General features: G+C 38.2%; 1 protein-coding gene across 1 annotated transcript in view; it reads right to left on the bottom strand.

Moving 5' to 3' along the window:
* LOC131586158 (pleckstrin homology domain-containing family A member 5-like) overlaps window positions 1-16235 on the bottom strand; it is a 59019-nt gene that overhangs the window by 20599 nt on the left and 22185 nt on the right.

Raw genomic sequence — 16235 nt, 5'->3', positions numbered from 1 at the left:
GGAACAGCAGCAGCACAGAAGAGCCTTGTATTCCCTTTCCTAAAATCTGACACAATAGAGGTAACACACTTGAAACTATAAAAGCATAGGAATTACCAGTGAGGAACTGCAGAGGGAATTTTGAGGTGAAAGCAGAGCAGAGGCATTGGGAAGAAAGCTTCAAAAACATGTCAAGTTCTATCTTTCTCTCTGGTTTAACCACTTTTGGTGTGTAAGGAAAGTCTAAAAAGTCAGCCCAGAAATCACTAGGACACAGTGTAAGTGCCAACACAGGCAACCTTTTTGAAATAACTTCTGAGGTGCCTGAAGCTACAAGATTAAATCCCTTAGGAATTCTAACTCAAAACACTATCCCATTCACAATAACAACTCGAGTATTGTTGATGTGGAGGTTCCAGCAGGATTTGCTGGCAGGCAAATTACCTCAAACTTCTCAGACTGCTCAGCTACGTCCACCGCACTGCTGGGTTACGTCACCTTAATTGAGTAAAAAGCAACTTAAGTTGTGCTGACTGCTGACAGACAGAAAGACTAATCTGAAGGCACATTTCAAAAACCGACCTGCTCTCTGAAGTGATGTGATTTATTCCTGACTCTGGAAACGAGGACAGAGCTCCTGAGCTGGTGGAGCATTAGACTGAGAAGCAGAACGTAAACATTCTGGTTCTCATCACAAGCCGCTGCAGGGATGTGACAGGGTCAGAAAGGCATTCTTTGGAAGGCAGTGTGCACTACGGCTTTTCTGACTGCTTCCCAGATAATTTCTCAGCTCTGAACCCAACGTGGAGATGTAAAATATGCAAAATTTTATTGCTTGTTTTTGAGAGGAAATTGTTTAAAACCTTGCTGGAACGCACAGAGCTTTCTAGCAAGAGTAAATAACCACTCACTGCCCTACTGTCCTGGATAAAGCTGCATACGAATTTCAGCTTTACCCATTAGGTTGCTTTGAACAGCTGCAGAATGCTGCTTTTTTTGGAGAGGTCATCTTTTAGTGTTAAGAAAATCACTGCCCTGTTATGCCTCAGCCTGAAATAATGGCATTCAAAACATGCTATATTTAGTTTGTTCTGTTTATATTTAGTTTGTTATGTTTTCAGTGACTAATTAGAAAAGAAAGATGCTTGTTGTTTACAAGCCAATAAAACCCCAACCAAAAACCAAAATACTCTAAAATACACCCAAGGCAACATTTTTTTTTACTCCTAGAAAAACAAGTTATTTTACTTCTCTACTGATGGTTCCCTAAGAAGCAGAGTGAACCCTAACTAAAGACTTTTAAGCTACAAGCTGCAGTGGTTTTTTTTTTTCTTGAGTTTCCAAGCTATACAGCAGGAGTCAAAATACAGAGGCCCAAATTAACTCTGAACATGGTCATGTTGAGTTAACTGACATGTTTGGTTCACACAGCATTGATCATTTGAATGAACATGATGCAAGCTCTTTAAAGAAGCCAGTGCTGCAATCTGAAGTTTATATTATGCAACTTGTATTAATTGGCCTGTTCACTGTACAGGAAGATTCCACCAGCTGCAGTCTTTGTGTGACTACAGCAAAGGAGCAGATTTAAACTCTATTTTTTAAAAATCAAATGTTATGCCTTTAAAATAGAAAGTATTTTATGGAAGAAAGATGAAAACCAACAACTTCCTGCAGTTATTTCCTGAGACACTTTTACTGATTTTTACATGCAATGAAGCTAAAGAGTCAGAGAGAAATGCTCAGTATTAGAACTCCTTAAATGAAATTCAATGCAAATTCATTTACAGCCAGTTTCTACACTGCCAGTTTGGGATTATAACTACTTATGTATCAAAGTCATGCACCACTTTGGAGGCTTTTGCACGCCTTTGTTGTTTCCAAGAACACAATAAAATGATTAGTAACTGATAGAATTCTTCATTATTTATATCTTGTTAAGAAGTCAAAGGTCTCGTGCAAGAAGAACATATGGAAGGTGCTCATTTGAAACAAAGAGAGGCAGGAAAAATAAAGAGTAAATCCAGCAGCTGGAGCCGTAGTGCAGCTCGGGTCCACATGGGGGACCCAAGCCTAACACTTCAATAGCTCTGGCACCGAATATTCCCGAGGTGAGACATCATCACAGCTCTGGGAGAAGTTTAAAGTCTTTCCAAAGTGGCACATCCAGACAAATCATCTTTCTGATTACCGCAGAAGGAAGCGCTGCAGGTAGGCGAACATCGCGGATGGAAGGGAGGAGAAGGACAAGCGCTCATCCACTGACTGACACAAAGGGACAGGACACACTGGGGACTGAGGTTCCTGAATTTGACAAACTCAACTTCGTATTTGTTTCGTGAAGAACTGACTCATGACCCTCTCCCTAACTGGGAGCAAGAATGCGCTAACCCACCTAATGTCTAGAACTAATGTCTTTAGTTTTGTGAAGTTGTGCCATAAAAGCCTCCATTGCCAAAAAAACACAGGTCCCAAACATTCTAGAACACTGAGGAATTTTCTTGACACTTCTTCATTGGTTGTCACATCAAATATTCCGAAATAATTTCCCGTTACTTCTCCCCAGAGCCATTTCCTTCTTAAAGAGTGACTACTTAAAAGCAAAAGCGATACCCCAAAAGCATTTTAATATTGAAGAAAATTACTTCAAGTTGAAGCACCATGGCAACTACGAGTTGCTATGCATTTTAAGTTTATCACTTCTTTTGAATTTCCATTTATAACAAACCAGAGTTGTTTAACACTCAAACACACTGACAGTCCAACCCTCCAAACAATGACATTTTCATGTGTGATTCTCCATCATTTGTTTCTCAACAAACAAAAAAGGAAAAGAAGTTAACAAAAAACATTTTACTGGCAAGAATAAAAACTGAAATACTGAGGGATGGGGTGACCCTCATAAATTGCTTATTGCTTAAACAACTATTAACATTCTTGCCAGTCTTTTCATATGGAGATGTGGGGGGTCGTAGGGAAATGAATGCACTCACATGAGGTAAGGAAATGTGAGAAATGCTTAGAATGGGAATAGGAAACCATAAGAGGATAACTGAGGATATAAAGTAGAGATGAACACCTGGCAGGAATATTCAAGCTTTAAAAAAAAATCGAAGTATTCTACATGTGGTTGCAGAATGTCTTTACATTTCCATTTACGACTACCTTCCAAGTCTAAAATGTTAAAATCTGCACATGAAATACATCTGAAGATGAAGATCAGAAGTACAAACAAAGGCGCTTCTTATTTTTCTTTAGAGGGAACCATTTTTTCAGTAAAATTGTAAATTTCCACAAGTTATAGGATCCATAGCGATCAACTTTCTGCATGCTTTAGGCAAGAAGAGATCTCAATGCATTAGTACTTTTCTTAAGAAACTCTTCATATTTAAGCTGTTTCAGACCTGTTTTAATTCCTGTGCAGAAAAAAAGAAAAGAATAATATCCCCAGAGAACAATGCAGCTTCAATCAGTTCTCGTGATCTCAGGATTACGCACCTTGACTATACCTTTAGCAAAACAGATTTCTTTTTAACAGTATTGTTATTTTTAAGCTGTTTTGGACTTCTGATGAGATCAAAATACTGCTCCCGTCAGAAGAGTTACTGAATCCAAATGTTTCCAAGGAAAATTTAAACACAGAGTAATTGCTAAGCACACAGTACAAGCAACTTTTTGGTGGAAATGCATTAGTTGGGCTATAATGTACAAGTTTCCCTTCTGGATTTATTTCAGTTCAGTTCCTGTACTGAGGAAGTTGAAACCAGAACCATTTTCCCATTTACAAAATTGAAAGGTTCAAAGAAATATTTTCTACTGTGAAACACGTTCCATGTGCTTCCTGCAAAACACAACTGTGTATTCCTCTTGCCTCTGCGAGTTTCCCAGTAATATCTAACTGGCCAGGGAGTTTGTGTCCAGGGTCCAAATCATTTCAGTTCAGTGATTCTGCTGCAGCAGAACGCAGACACTGCAAATTCAAACCAACACCTGCCTGTGTGACAGCTGGAACTTGTATTTCAGACCTGCAGGGACCCCTTTTCCTACACAGTAATTCAGCTAAGCCCTTCCTGCCAGTACCTTGGGGCTCACATCACAATCTTTTAAGGAACTCAGCAGCCAAAGTTTGGTTGCATCTCTGTTTAAATACAACTCCTCTGCCTGCAGTAAATTCTTCCTTAAAGAAAAGTCAGTTTGCTTTGTGAAAACACAGGTATTATGGACTATACCATGGACATAGCAATTTGCTTCATAATGAAGTGAGAAAAATATGACGTATTTCATATTTTTGTTCTGTATTTTTACAGCTGTCTGTGCCACAATAGTCACTTTTGCTGTAAAAGTTACAATTAAAACTAATGTTGGCAGTCTTTATGCGCTAAAATAAAAGATAGTGAATTATTTTTCCATTTCTACATGAAATATTCAAATGAAGCCCGTACAAATTAAGCACCTATGCTCAGCCAGAGGTTGCATAAAATTTATAGATTACGGATATTAAGTGTTTAATATAACAATTGTATAACTGCAATGCATCCTGTGTGACTCTCTTTGCTGAAAAGGTTTCTAGGATTCATTAAAACAGGAAAGGCAAGAAAAATAGGCCTTCATGACCATTTTTAATGGTGTGCAAGGTAAACGTTTAAAAAACTAAGAATTTTTACTTTGCTGCCTTAATTGGCATTTCAAAACTTGGAGATTTCTGAGCAGAAAGCAGCAGCAAAGGATTACATAATGGAAGGCACTCTTCCAAGACCAAAGACTATCAGATTTTTCTAAAAGGAAAGAAGTGTCAATTAAAAGATTCACTAATTGATAGAAGGCACATCACAAAACGTTTAAAATCCTGAGCAGACACAATCCATAAAAACTTTTCAACAGATGGGAAAACAAGCAGGGAAATACATCAGAAACTGATTATACTATTTTGAATATTGTCCATTTCCTGCTGATAAATAAGTAATAGCCTGTTTTAAAACCATGTGAGCAATTAACAGATCATAACAAGCACATTTTACAGTCATTGACTACAGAAACAAGTAGAAGAAACAGGAACAGAACTTTAAAAGCAAAACCCTTGGTGCCAAGGACACTACACATTAGGTTTGGTTTTGGTTTCAAACACTCCTGAGGAGCTACAAATTACTCCCATAGGTTATCACCTGAAACAGAGCACAGGAAAAGGAAAATTTAAGCTACTATTTCTGCTTCCATGGCCTCTCTTGGCTGACAGAGTAGAGCTGCAGGCCCACATTTTCCTGGAGGGATGATCTGTGGAAGAAAGGGTGCTCACAGAGATGCTCAGCACAGAAATCTCCCCAGTTTCCAACAGAGGGAGCTGGCCAAACTTGCATGGTAGTCTTGCTGGTCTCAAAATAAAACTCAGAGGTAAACCAACCACACGGAATAACTTATTCTCACTTCTGTAGGAAGCAGAATTTAAACATGCCAGCAGCCAGGCTATATAAAAATGGGGGAATGTCACATTATCTCATAAAAAATCCAACAAACAGAAGATTCTAAGGCAAGCAAGTGGCAAGATGTTTGGTTTTATTTGAGACATTTCAGTTGAATATGATCACTTAAAAAAAAAAAAATTAAAAAAAATTTGTAATCTATTCCAATTAGTAGGCTGCTTACAGGTCATGAACAGACCAGCAGAGGGGACACCCTTATTGCCCAGCAGGCAGAGAAGCTGAAAATCATCTCACAGTGATTCCACTAATTTGGAAAAAAAAAAAAGAAAAAAAGATAATTTTTTTCTGGGTTTAAAAGCTGCTAAAAATCCACAGCACTGCTAAATCTTATCCTTTTCCATAATTCCATATGAAACCACACGAGCGAATTATTCATTGTCACAAGTGTGAATGTCAAGCTGTGACCATCCTGACTCCGGACAATTTGTGAAAGAACTCTTTGATGTGGATTTAAATTAAAAGGGCTCTTCCTCTTGCCCCCAAGGTGCAGTAAAATTCAAATGCAGACTTCAGTATCCTGGCTTCATTTATAAATTACTTTTTGACAGACAGAAGACTTCCAAGAGATTCTCTTTCAAGTCGATGGGAAGATAAGAAGAAGGTGGCTGTTAATCATATCCATAACATGCATGCATATTGCAGCTACCAGTTTTAAAATTACCAGGATTTTATATTTTTTTAGCACTTGAAATTCTTGCAGAAGCAAAATTATGTTCCTAACATTTCTCAGAAGAAAAAGTGAGACACTTCAGTATTTTCACATGTAAGAGCTACTTGAATCAAGGGCTGATAAGGATCTGTAACTAATTGATTAAGATGCCAGTTGATATCTACTAAAGATAAAATACAAATGAGAAAAATCCTCTCATATATTATATACACAATTAATGCCTGTCTACTTTTGGAAAAAAAAGAAACTATTAGTTCCATAGGGTTACTTGAGGTTATGGGAAGACTTTCAAATACACTTCTGTGCATCCCCTCCTCCCAAAATATCTAAAAATTGATAACCTGACAGCTCAGGGATGCACTCTGGCAATTCAAGAACTAAGACACATTAAAATACGTGCTAATTTGTGGACTGTAAGCTATAGATTTTCTTTATGATGTGCTATAAATAACAGGAACATCTCTTGCTGCATTGACTCTCCTAAGAGAATGACACAAAAATACCTTTGGTAAAAGTGCAGAAGTAAAGCAGCCTCTTAAATTTAACATCTAAGCAAGGAAACCTCTTAAACCACTGTAAAATGCTGAAGTCTATATGAAAGTAGACTCATTAAAGGATCAGCTCAGCTTCCACATCTTGCAAGTTTCCAATCATTATTCCCCTACCTTGGTTCTTTACACTTATTTATGTAACATATATAGTGTAGTCCATTTTCTGCCATATTCAGATTGCACTGAGGGTTTCAGGATGCATCTGCCACTTCAAGCACCTTCTCACCCAGAAGAACGACTTCAAATAGTCCTGAAGTACCTACCACTTGTGACAGCTATTCAACTTCATTAGTTCAGAAGTTCTGATGTTCTTATCACTGCTGCTGGTGAATTCTAACCACCAAAAGCCTTGGGAGATGCTTGACTCTGCCCCATTGCCCAGGCAACAAACTCAAAATCTAAAAAATCCTTAATGCTGAACAACTTTTATTAGCACTGTATTGAGTCATTCCTTCTGCTCTTGCTCTTCTCTTAGTTTTGTTGTTGCTGTTTTCATTTAGTTTAATTTATGAGTTGTCATGCAATAAATTCAACTTATAATTTTTTTGGTAGGTACCAATGTGATACACCATTTGCCATGTTAAAAATCAACACACATTCACATTCATGAAACTACTTCCTGCCTTGAGGGATTTTTGTTATATCTTACTGTTGAATCTTCTTCCTAAAAGATTAAACTTTAATCTCCCTAAGCCAAATTTATTTAAATATTTTGGCCTGAAAATTATAAATCCCACTTATACAAAGCTGTGTTTGTGAAGTCCTACAGATTTTTACTCTTTCATACTGGCATAACACACTATTTCTCAATGAAGCAAAAAAGTCAACACCAGCATTAAAGTTTGTGTAATCCTAAATTATTTGAAAATGGAGAAAAAAAAAATAAAGAAATAAGAAAAGAAAACCCTCAAGAGCTTCACAGCACTCATCAGTTACTCACCCTGGGGCCTAAAACAAGTTTTTCTTGTTGACCACACCAACCATAAAGTTCATAGTTTAACATGGAAGAACACACTCCAATTAAGCAGTGGTGCACAGAAAGGATGTTTTTTTTTTTCCTTCTGTGTTAGTCCTTGATCATTTATAATCGAGGTAAGATAATTAATTGCCAAAGCTCCTCCACCCCAGCATTACTCATGTGTTTCAAGCTAGAAGTGGAACAAAACAGTGAAAAGCTTAAGAGACACTGTGTTCAAATCAAAGCAACACAAACACCTAAGCCAGCATTTTATTGCTATTACCTGTTCAACTACACTTGAAAGACGAGGTCCTAAACTGGTTGTAAACTGTTGTAAACTCTAAGTTCATCACCTGCACCACCGCCCAGGAGAGCCAAAATCACATGGACAACGTTGTGCAACACACTTAATAAACTTCATACAAAACTCACTCAACCCCACGTTCACCACAGCTTGCATTGGGTAATTTCTGATAGCTACAATATTGTGGGTCTTAAAAGCAATAAATTAACTTTGCTGATGAATGTTGTCCATTGTTTGATGTGGTTCTGGTAAAAGGACTCCCACAGAAGCAACTGACTTCTTTTCTTGCTCCCAAAGATGAGGTTTTCATGTTGGAGCAAATAAGGGATCCAAAGGGATGCTAAGCACCTATGGAAGACGTTTTACAGGCACTTGCTATTTCATGATGTCAGATGAGAAAGATACTGAGGTTTTGGACACAGGATTGCTCATTTTTGAGAGGTGTCTAAGAATGATATCTGGGGGAATTTCTCTTAATTTGGGAAAGTGATTAAACATCCAGATGCTATAAAAAAATAGAGGAAAATATTACAAGATAGCTCTCTGAAGCTCAAAAAAATTAGGCACTTTCACACATTGCCACAACAGACTTAATAACAGGACTCCTTCTCCCGTAGATGAAAAGTCTTGCTTTATGCTTTGAAGCATATTATTAGTCTAAAATACAAGTGTTTATTCCACTTCCTTTTAACCTATGTCAGCCCTAGGAGAGAAAAGGTGAGGGCTATAGTTTAACATGTGGGTCACTTCAACAAGAAGCTCGAGTTCTGTTTCTCTTCTGCTTCTACGAGTCAAAAAACAATCTGTGTCCTAAATTCCCAAATTACTCTTGCTCAGAGTTCTGATCCTGGCAATTAGTGCCCTCCTGAGCAGTCAAGCTGCAAAGTTAAGAGTAGTCTCTAGGTAAGCAAACCCAAACCAATACAGTCAGAACTGGATCATTATTTTAGTACAGGGACATCACTCACACCAGGAACAGGCGGCTGCAACCTCATTTTTACAATCTCTGTGTCTAGAAGAAAGGTTCTGAGCCCATTAAGCCTCAATAACCCTGCATCATTTACAGCCTTTAAGTACAGTATTAGTGGTTCCTTGCCCTCTGCTTTAACTACTGCAGTTTTCTTCCTAAATAATATTTCTAATAGAAAGGCACTATTTGAATACTCAAAAAAAACCCACCACGAGAAACACCTATCCCTAAACCCCACAACAAATGTACACTGATTTGGCTTTAAAAACCACTGTCAAAGAAATTAGCATGATTTAGATAAAAGATCAAAGCTTCTCATATGAGGTGACACAACTGCAGCCATGACTCACATTCATTCTGCTTCTTAAAGAAACAGGTTTGACCGAGTGAAGAAGTTGCAGACTCAACAGGTAGGGTGTTCTCAATATCCTGCTCCTCAAATGAGCTGCTTACAGAATCCTTGTTACTCTTGCAAATACTTTCTCCTGTCCAGATGAAACCACGGCAGTCAAATAGAATTTTCCCAGTGTCTTTTACAACTTATTTCCCCCTACACTGCCATGATGGGGTAGGAAGTTGGGGCTTGCCTGCACAAAAACATGAAGCTTCACTCCATGCACCCTAAAAGTTATCATTTCCTCCAGTCTGCTCCTCATTGTACCACTTCTTCATCCCTGCTTCCAAGTTTTGGTTTTTTTTTCCAGACACATGAACTAAAATTAACTGCAGCGATGATCTCACCAACACAGACTCACTCAAGGAGGTGCCCAAAGTTCATGCTTGCTCTATTTTCTGAAGGCTGGAAAACACCACACTTTGGAAGGCATCTGGTTAGGCAGCCTTCTCTCTGCTCTACCAGGGAATGTCAAGAAATGTAGGACACGTTAAAGATGTGAAAGCACAGTGGAAATCTCTAACAGCCATCAAACTGGAAATACTTGCACACAACACAGAACTATGCAGCAATGCTGCTTTGGTCTGGAACTAGCACAGAAGTATGCCAGAGATGAAAAACAAACAATCTGAAAATCTTTTTATGCTCCAGAAAATTCACTCAGGAAAGATTTCTTGATTTAAGTAGTGGATTCTATAGCGTATCACACAGAAATTAATTTCTGAAGTTCTCCATTATATTTTCTCCACACAGAATAAATGCTTCTATCTGTTTACACAAAACCTTGTAGGGATTAATCATGTTTGAGCTCTAACCCACACCAGGCATGTTTGAAATTACTTACAGTAGATAAATGCCTTTATAAACATGTAGAAATTCATCTCTTCACAGTCACATTTGAACCCTGTGCCTGTTAGCTTGGCTTCCCCTGGGCTGAAAATCAAGGATGAGGATAACACCACCTAAATCAACATCCCACTAAGAACCCCACAGTGCTCTCAAGCTGACACAATGACCTTGCCCAGGTGACAACAGCTCCAAGGTTTGAGGTTTTAAACGCAGTGGCAAGAGAGACCACCAAGGAAAACAGAGACAATGAGAGGACAAAAGTTTCCGAGGGTAGCTGTACCCCATACTTGGTGCTTTTCTCCCACATAAAGAGGCAAAGCTGTTTTTCTCTCAGGTCATCTGCATTTGCCACGGCAAAGTTGCACTAATTGATGCTTCCAGAGAGTGCATAAACCCAGTCAATCCAAAAAAGTGACCTCAACCGAGTTACAAGTCTGTGTGGGATCACAGTCACAAGGCCAAAGCTTCTCCCTGCAATTATTTCTTCAAGAAACACGTCCCAGTGAAATAAGATTAGGAAATTCATCTACTGGCATGAAAAGGCAGTAGTTACAAAAGACAGCAAAAATTAAAAAAAACCCCAAAACTCCCCAAATAAGCACATTTGTTATCAAATTTCCACAACAGATGCTCTAGAACAAACAAAAAAAAAATAAAGATGAGTCTGTAATTTCTACAAAAGTCCCTGTTTCTCTCTTCCCATTTTGGATTCCCACTTAATAGAGGGAATTGTAAAATTTTTAAATTAGATTTGAAGCATAAATTAAACCAGGATTATTTGTAACACACTGCAACAGACTCAAACCACCAAAAAACCCCTCAATAGTGCAAGTACTAACAACTTTAGTTGTTATTTATAAATTTAGGCTCCCCAAATTTAAGGAAGTTCTGCCTCTTTTTATCATATTTACAAGTAACATTCACAGTTACACTACATAAATTAAAACTAATGCAAAAACAGGCATGCAAAATGTAAAAAATAAGACTGTCCTGGTTTCTAGACTTCTTGGTCTAGAAAATAAAGAAAAGAAAGAAAAAAAATGAAAGCACCTATGTATCACATCTATAGGTGTATATATATATAAATATATATATATAAATACAGATATATAGTACAATCATATTATGGAGAGAGATGTTTGGTACCTAAAAACCTACACATTCCTGAGACTTCATAACATACAGTTTGTTTGAATGTACTCTATCAAGAGTCAATTCAAAAAATAAACATATAATGGTAGCTTACATCTGCACTTGTGCTTGGAGCCCTACTCTTACTAGCAGTGCTACTTATTTTACACATAGCAAACCAGAAACGTCTAGGCAAGCATTGTGCCTATAACAATTACAAGTAAATATTCAATTGCCACTGAATTTAAAACAAAACTAAAAATAACAACCAAACAAGAACAACAAATATCAAACAACTTATTTGATTTATGCTTTATCAAATCAAACTTATTTTGTGTGATAACACCCAGAAATGCTGTCACACTCAATTATCCTCCAATTTAATTTTAAATGATTTAGCATCAAATTCTTCATGGACAAGCCCATATAAAAGCACAGAAACAAATTACAAGTTTAAAAAAAAACATGTAAAAGAACAAACTTTAATATTTGAGTTCTTTTGCTGTCTACCCAGAAGTAAAAAAAACAACATGAACCAAACTGAGAAACACTTTATCATTATCATCATCCATGGGATTGAAAAGAGATTTTCCTCTCTCTTATGAAGTAATATTTTACTGGACCAAACCAGAAATGAAGCAACTTACAACACTGCTCTGCAACCTTCCTGCATATTTTCATTTGTGTACCACAAAGCTATCCCAAGAAGGTACACAAGTGTTGGATTGTTTTGTTTGGCTGCTGCTGTTTTTAGACAATTCAAAGACACTACCAAGCTCCCTCTACTCTTTTATTTATTCCTGAGATGCCATTAAAGCACAAGGCAGGAAAAATGCCTTGTCCTAGACACATCTGCATCCTGGAAGAAGAGGTAATTTGATTACTAAGACTCATTTCAACATTTTTTTATAAACTGAAAAGTGCTACGTTCCAAATTCAATGTGATATAGAGAAGATTTTCCTTAATAATTACTGTAGCACTTCCAAACAAAATATACAAATTAATATGAAGTAGAAATAATCCTTGCTACCAAAAAAAAAAATAAAAGAAAATCCACAAGCATAATAAAACCCACTAAAAACACTAAACACAGTAAAAGCACCATAAATTTCTCCTTCACAGTTCACCAAGCTCAGGACAAGCCGGTGCCTTAACCCACTTCCATTAACTTTTATTCTGTATTTCAAATATTAATCTTTCATTGCATCCACTGGGATATGAGGGGGGGTCTTTAAGCTTTCTCTTAACATCACAGCCAACCCCAACACTGCAAACAAAGTCAAAATGCAGCTTTTGTGAGAAGCCTGGGCATGGTGCTTGCTCCCAGTATTCATCCCAGTCCAGACTGCATCACATCAGGCAGCTCAGAACTGAGTCAACCACCTCAGTTTGAGCTTCAGTTCCCTCCCAGGTACACACAGCCAAGACTTTAAAGTCTACATTTAAGGTGTGTCTTGATTTTTTAGTTCAGGGGGCTAAACTGAAAGTCACCTCTCATTGGTACTGAGATCCACAAAGGTGCTCAGTTTTTATCATTACTGAACAAACTGCAATTTCAGAGACATTTCCAGCTCTCTGTAACCTACAACTATACTGGCGACCACAAAAGCATCAAAAATCCCCATCTCTGCTCACCCTGATATCACTCACTTCTCAGAACTGAGATCTGTGTTTGCACTCACATTTATTCTTAGTGCTTCCATATCTCAGCCACAAGCTGATGTCCATGGGGAAAAAATACTGTAATGTTATCATCTTATGGAAGAGCCACTGCTTCACTGACAAAACATCACCCAATGATTTAGGCTGGGAGCCACCTCTGGAGCTCATTTATTCTGACCCCGTGCTCCAAGCAGGAACAGCCTCAAACCTCGTTCAGGTTAATTAGAACCTTGTGCAGTCAAGTTTCAACAATCTTCAAAGACAGAGACCCCACGGCCCCTCTGGTCTAAAGCTGAGATGAAGCAGGTCACAGATTATGCTCCTCTCAAGGATAATTACATTTCCTTATCATCAAGAGCTGGCAAAAGCCCCTGCCATTGCTGACAAAATGATATTACTATGTCAAATAGCACTGGAAGAGTTAGCAGCAACAGCAACAGCAGCTGTCAATGCCCAATAACAGAGTTTCTGCACTGAAAACTGTTTCTGACAGTATTTTTCAAAGCACAACCATTTCCTGAAGTCATCTTGCCAAAACTGACAGAACTCTGGGTATTCAGTCAGAAATACCTCCTCTATTTCATGGCATAGAGGTCCATATATTTACTGCTATGCTGTGATAACAGGTGGGTCAAATGCAGAATACGTTTTCTGCCTTTAAAAGCAGCAGACACATCAAATAATCCATGGAGAAAACACAGTGCTTACGAACAAGTCAGCTAAATGAATGGTCTTTTCCCTTATTTTATCAACATGATAAATGACTTGCTGAATCACTTCTGAAGTCAACTTCTTTTGTTATTTTGGGGTTTTGTTTTGTTTAGTTTTAATCAAATATAGTAATGAATCAAAGACAACTTAAAGATTCAAATTCCCCCTGAAACTTGTTGCCAAGGTAAACACTCCTTTTGCCATTATTTTATATTTGGTGCTTCCCTCCTTGATTGAAAAACAAATCTTTACCTGCTCAGTCAGTTTGGCACTCATTTTCCTATGTTAACTTCAATAGTTTAGTCTCTAGATATGATCTGTAAGTCCAAGAGAGGACCTGAATTTTTGATATTGAAACTGGCAGGAAACTATACTAAATACCAAAGTTTGTTTCATGTGCATACAAACACACGTGCACACACGTGACAGCCAAGAGAAAACACACAGGGGAATCAGCCTTCCCCCAGTGCCAAAGTTCACTTTTGAAAGCACCTAGAAGTTTAGACTTGCACCTGGCAAGTGTAATCCACAGGTTTTACACTCGTTTCAGAGAGTTCTAGTTATTTAAGATCTCAACACACACTGCTAAGCCAGAGCAGCTAATTCTACAGTTCTGATTCATTCCTGTCAGTACAGTTACTTTTTAACTTGATTCAGCTTCCATTTCAGCTGTACCCAACAACATTCTTTTTCAAACTTCTGTGGACAGGCAAGTCGCTCAACCCAATAAGCAGTATTAGCAATTTTGCTGGGTTCTAAAGTTTCTGCTGATTTTGGAGGCAGACTTCAAAGAATATCTCCACATCTTTATTTCAATATGCCTTCTATGCTAGAAATAGCACCTACTTACTGTTTTAGTTAATCAAAGAAAACTGTAAGCATAAATAGAAACACCAGTGAACCGCAGGGAAATACTGAGCTGGCATCACTTAAGTATGCACATAAAAATACTGTATAAAAACTATAAGCAAATCTACATGGCAGATTTTTTTCCCCCCATAGAGCATTACCAGGCAGCATGATATTTGGTGAGAAACATTTCAGCATTAACAAACCTTCTTTAGGCAGATGGAGCCTATGCCAGCACAAAAGTCTTTTCCCTGAATAGCTGAAACTGTCTGAGGAGCTGGTATTTGCAGCAGCTCTTCTGGAAAGTGATACAGGTCCACATCAGCTCATATCTCACTGTAAACTACAAATGACACATTTTCATTTTGATGAGACTTGCCCTATGGCTGCATGATTGCAAAAATTATTGCAAGAGAGGAAAGACTTCATGACCACAGGAAAAGGAATCTGTGGCACTGATAACTTTTATAGCTTCAAGCCAATCTCAGCCAAGATGAACCAATCCTGGCAAAGTGCTCCAAAGGTACAGTGAAAATACAAGCAAATAAAAACCCCTGAACACCTTTTACCCTTGGACTGAGCCATTAACCCTGAGCCTGGCAAAGCCACATCCACTCTATTTATTTCTCTGACTGCAGTTTGAAGTGTTCAGCCTGGAAAAGAGAAGGCTTAGGTGTGACCGAATTGTGGCCTTCCAGTACAGGAAGGGAGCCCACAGGAAAGATGGAGGGCCTGGAGGGACAGGACAAGAGGGAATGGCTTCAGACTGACAGAGAGTAGGTTTAGATTGGATATTAGGAAAAAATTCTCTACTATGAGGGTGGTGAGGCCCTGGCACAGGGTTCCCAGAGAAGCTGTGGCTGCCCCATCCCTGGAAGTGTCCAAGGCCAGGTTGGATGGAGTCCTGAGCTACCTGGGACAGTGGAAGGTGTCCCTGCCATGGATGGTCTTTAAGGTCCCTCCCAACCCAAGCCATTCTACAATACATAATTGTACAGCAGAGCCTGAAGAAGATCCATTATCATCTTTCCCCTATTCTGATTATGTTGCTATATTTTATATATTAGTAAAGGCCTGTATGCACAAACCAGCCTTTGAAATAAGTCGTGATATTAAGGGCTAAAGTCCTTGAAACCTTCATGCAGAAGAGAGAGTAAAGCAAAACAATATCCCTGTGTGTAAGAGAAAAAATGTAAACTGTGTGTGTTAGCCAATAGTAGCTTGCTCTGCCTGCAGACCCTGTAGAACCCTATAAAAGGTGTGCTAAAGACAGAAATAAACGGCATTCACAATTACTTCTGTGAAGACTGGTGAACAGCTCGGGGGTCTTTCAATATGATTATACATTTCATACTGTCAGCAATTAAAGTGGCCTCAATTCACCATTGCTTCAAGCTTGCTCAAAAATTACACATCAAACAGTGGCAGAAAGCAAATGCTGCTTTGACAAATGCAGCTCTTGACATAACTTCTAAGTTATGTCAAATTCCTTGTGTTGTTCCCTGCATTCCAATTTCTTCAGCTATTACAAAGAGTTCTGAAAGAGTTAGGTCCCAAGAGTTTTTTGTAGAGAATGAAAATTAGAAAGCCGCACCCCAATAATTTTTGATGCAGACAGACCATCACATTAGATTAGGTGCAAGCAATTATGTGAGCTGAAAAGCTTGCACATAAAACAAAAACTATTTTTAGATAAAAATACTTTTCAAGTGTCATTATTTTATGCAGA

Source organism: Poecile atricapillus, chromosome 18 (genome assembly GCF_030490865.1).
Source record: "Poecile atricapillus isolate bPoeAtr1 chromosome 18, bPoeAtr1.hap1, whole genome shotgun sequence".
Lineage (NCBI taxonomy): Eukaryota > Metazoa > Chordata > Aves > Passeriformes > Paridae > Poecile > Poecile atricapillus.
Note: the sequence above shows the minus strand (reverse complement) of the source record. Positions and strands in the feature narration are given on the sequence as shown.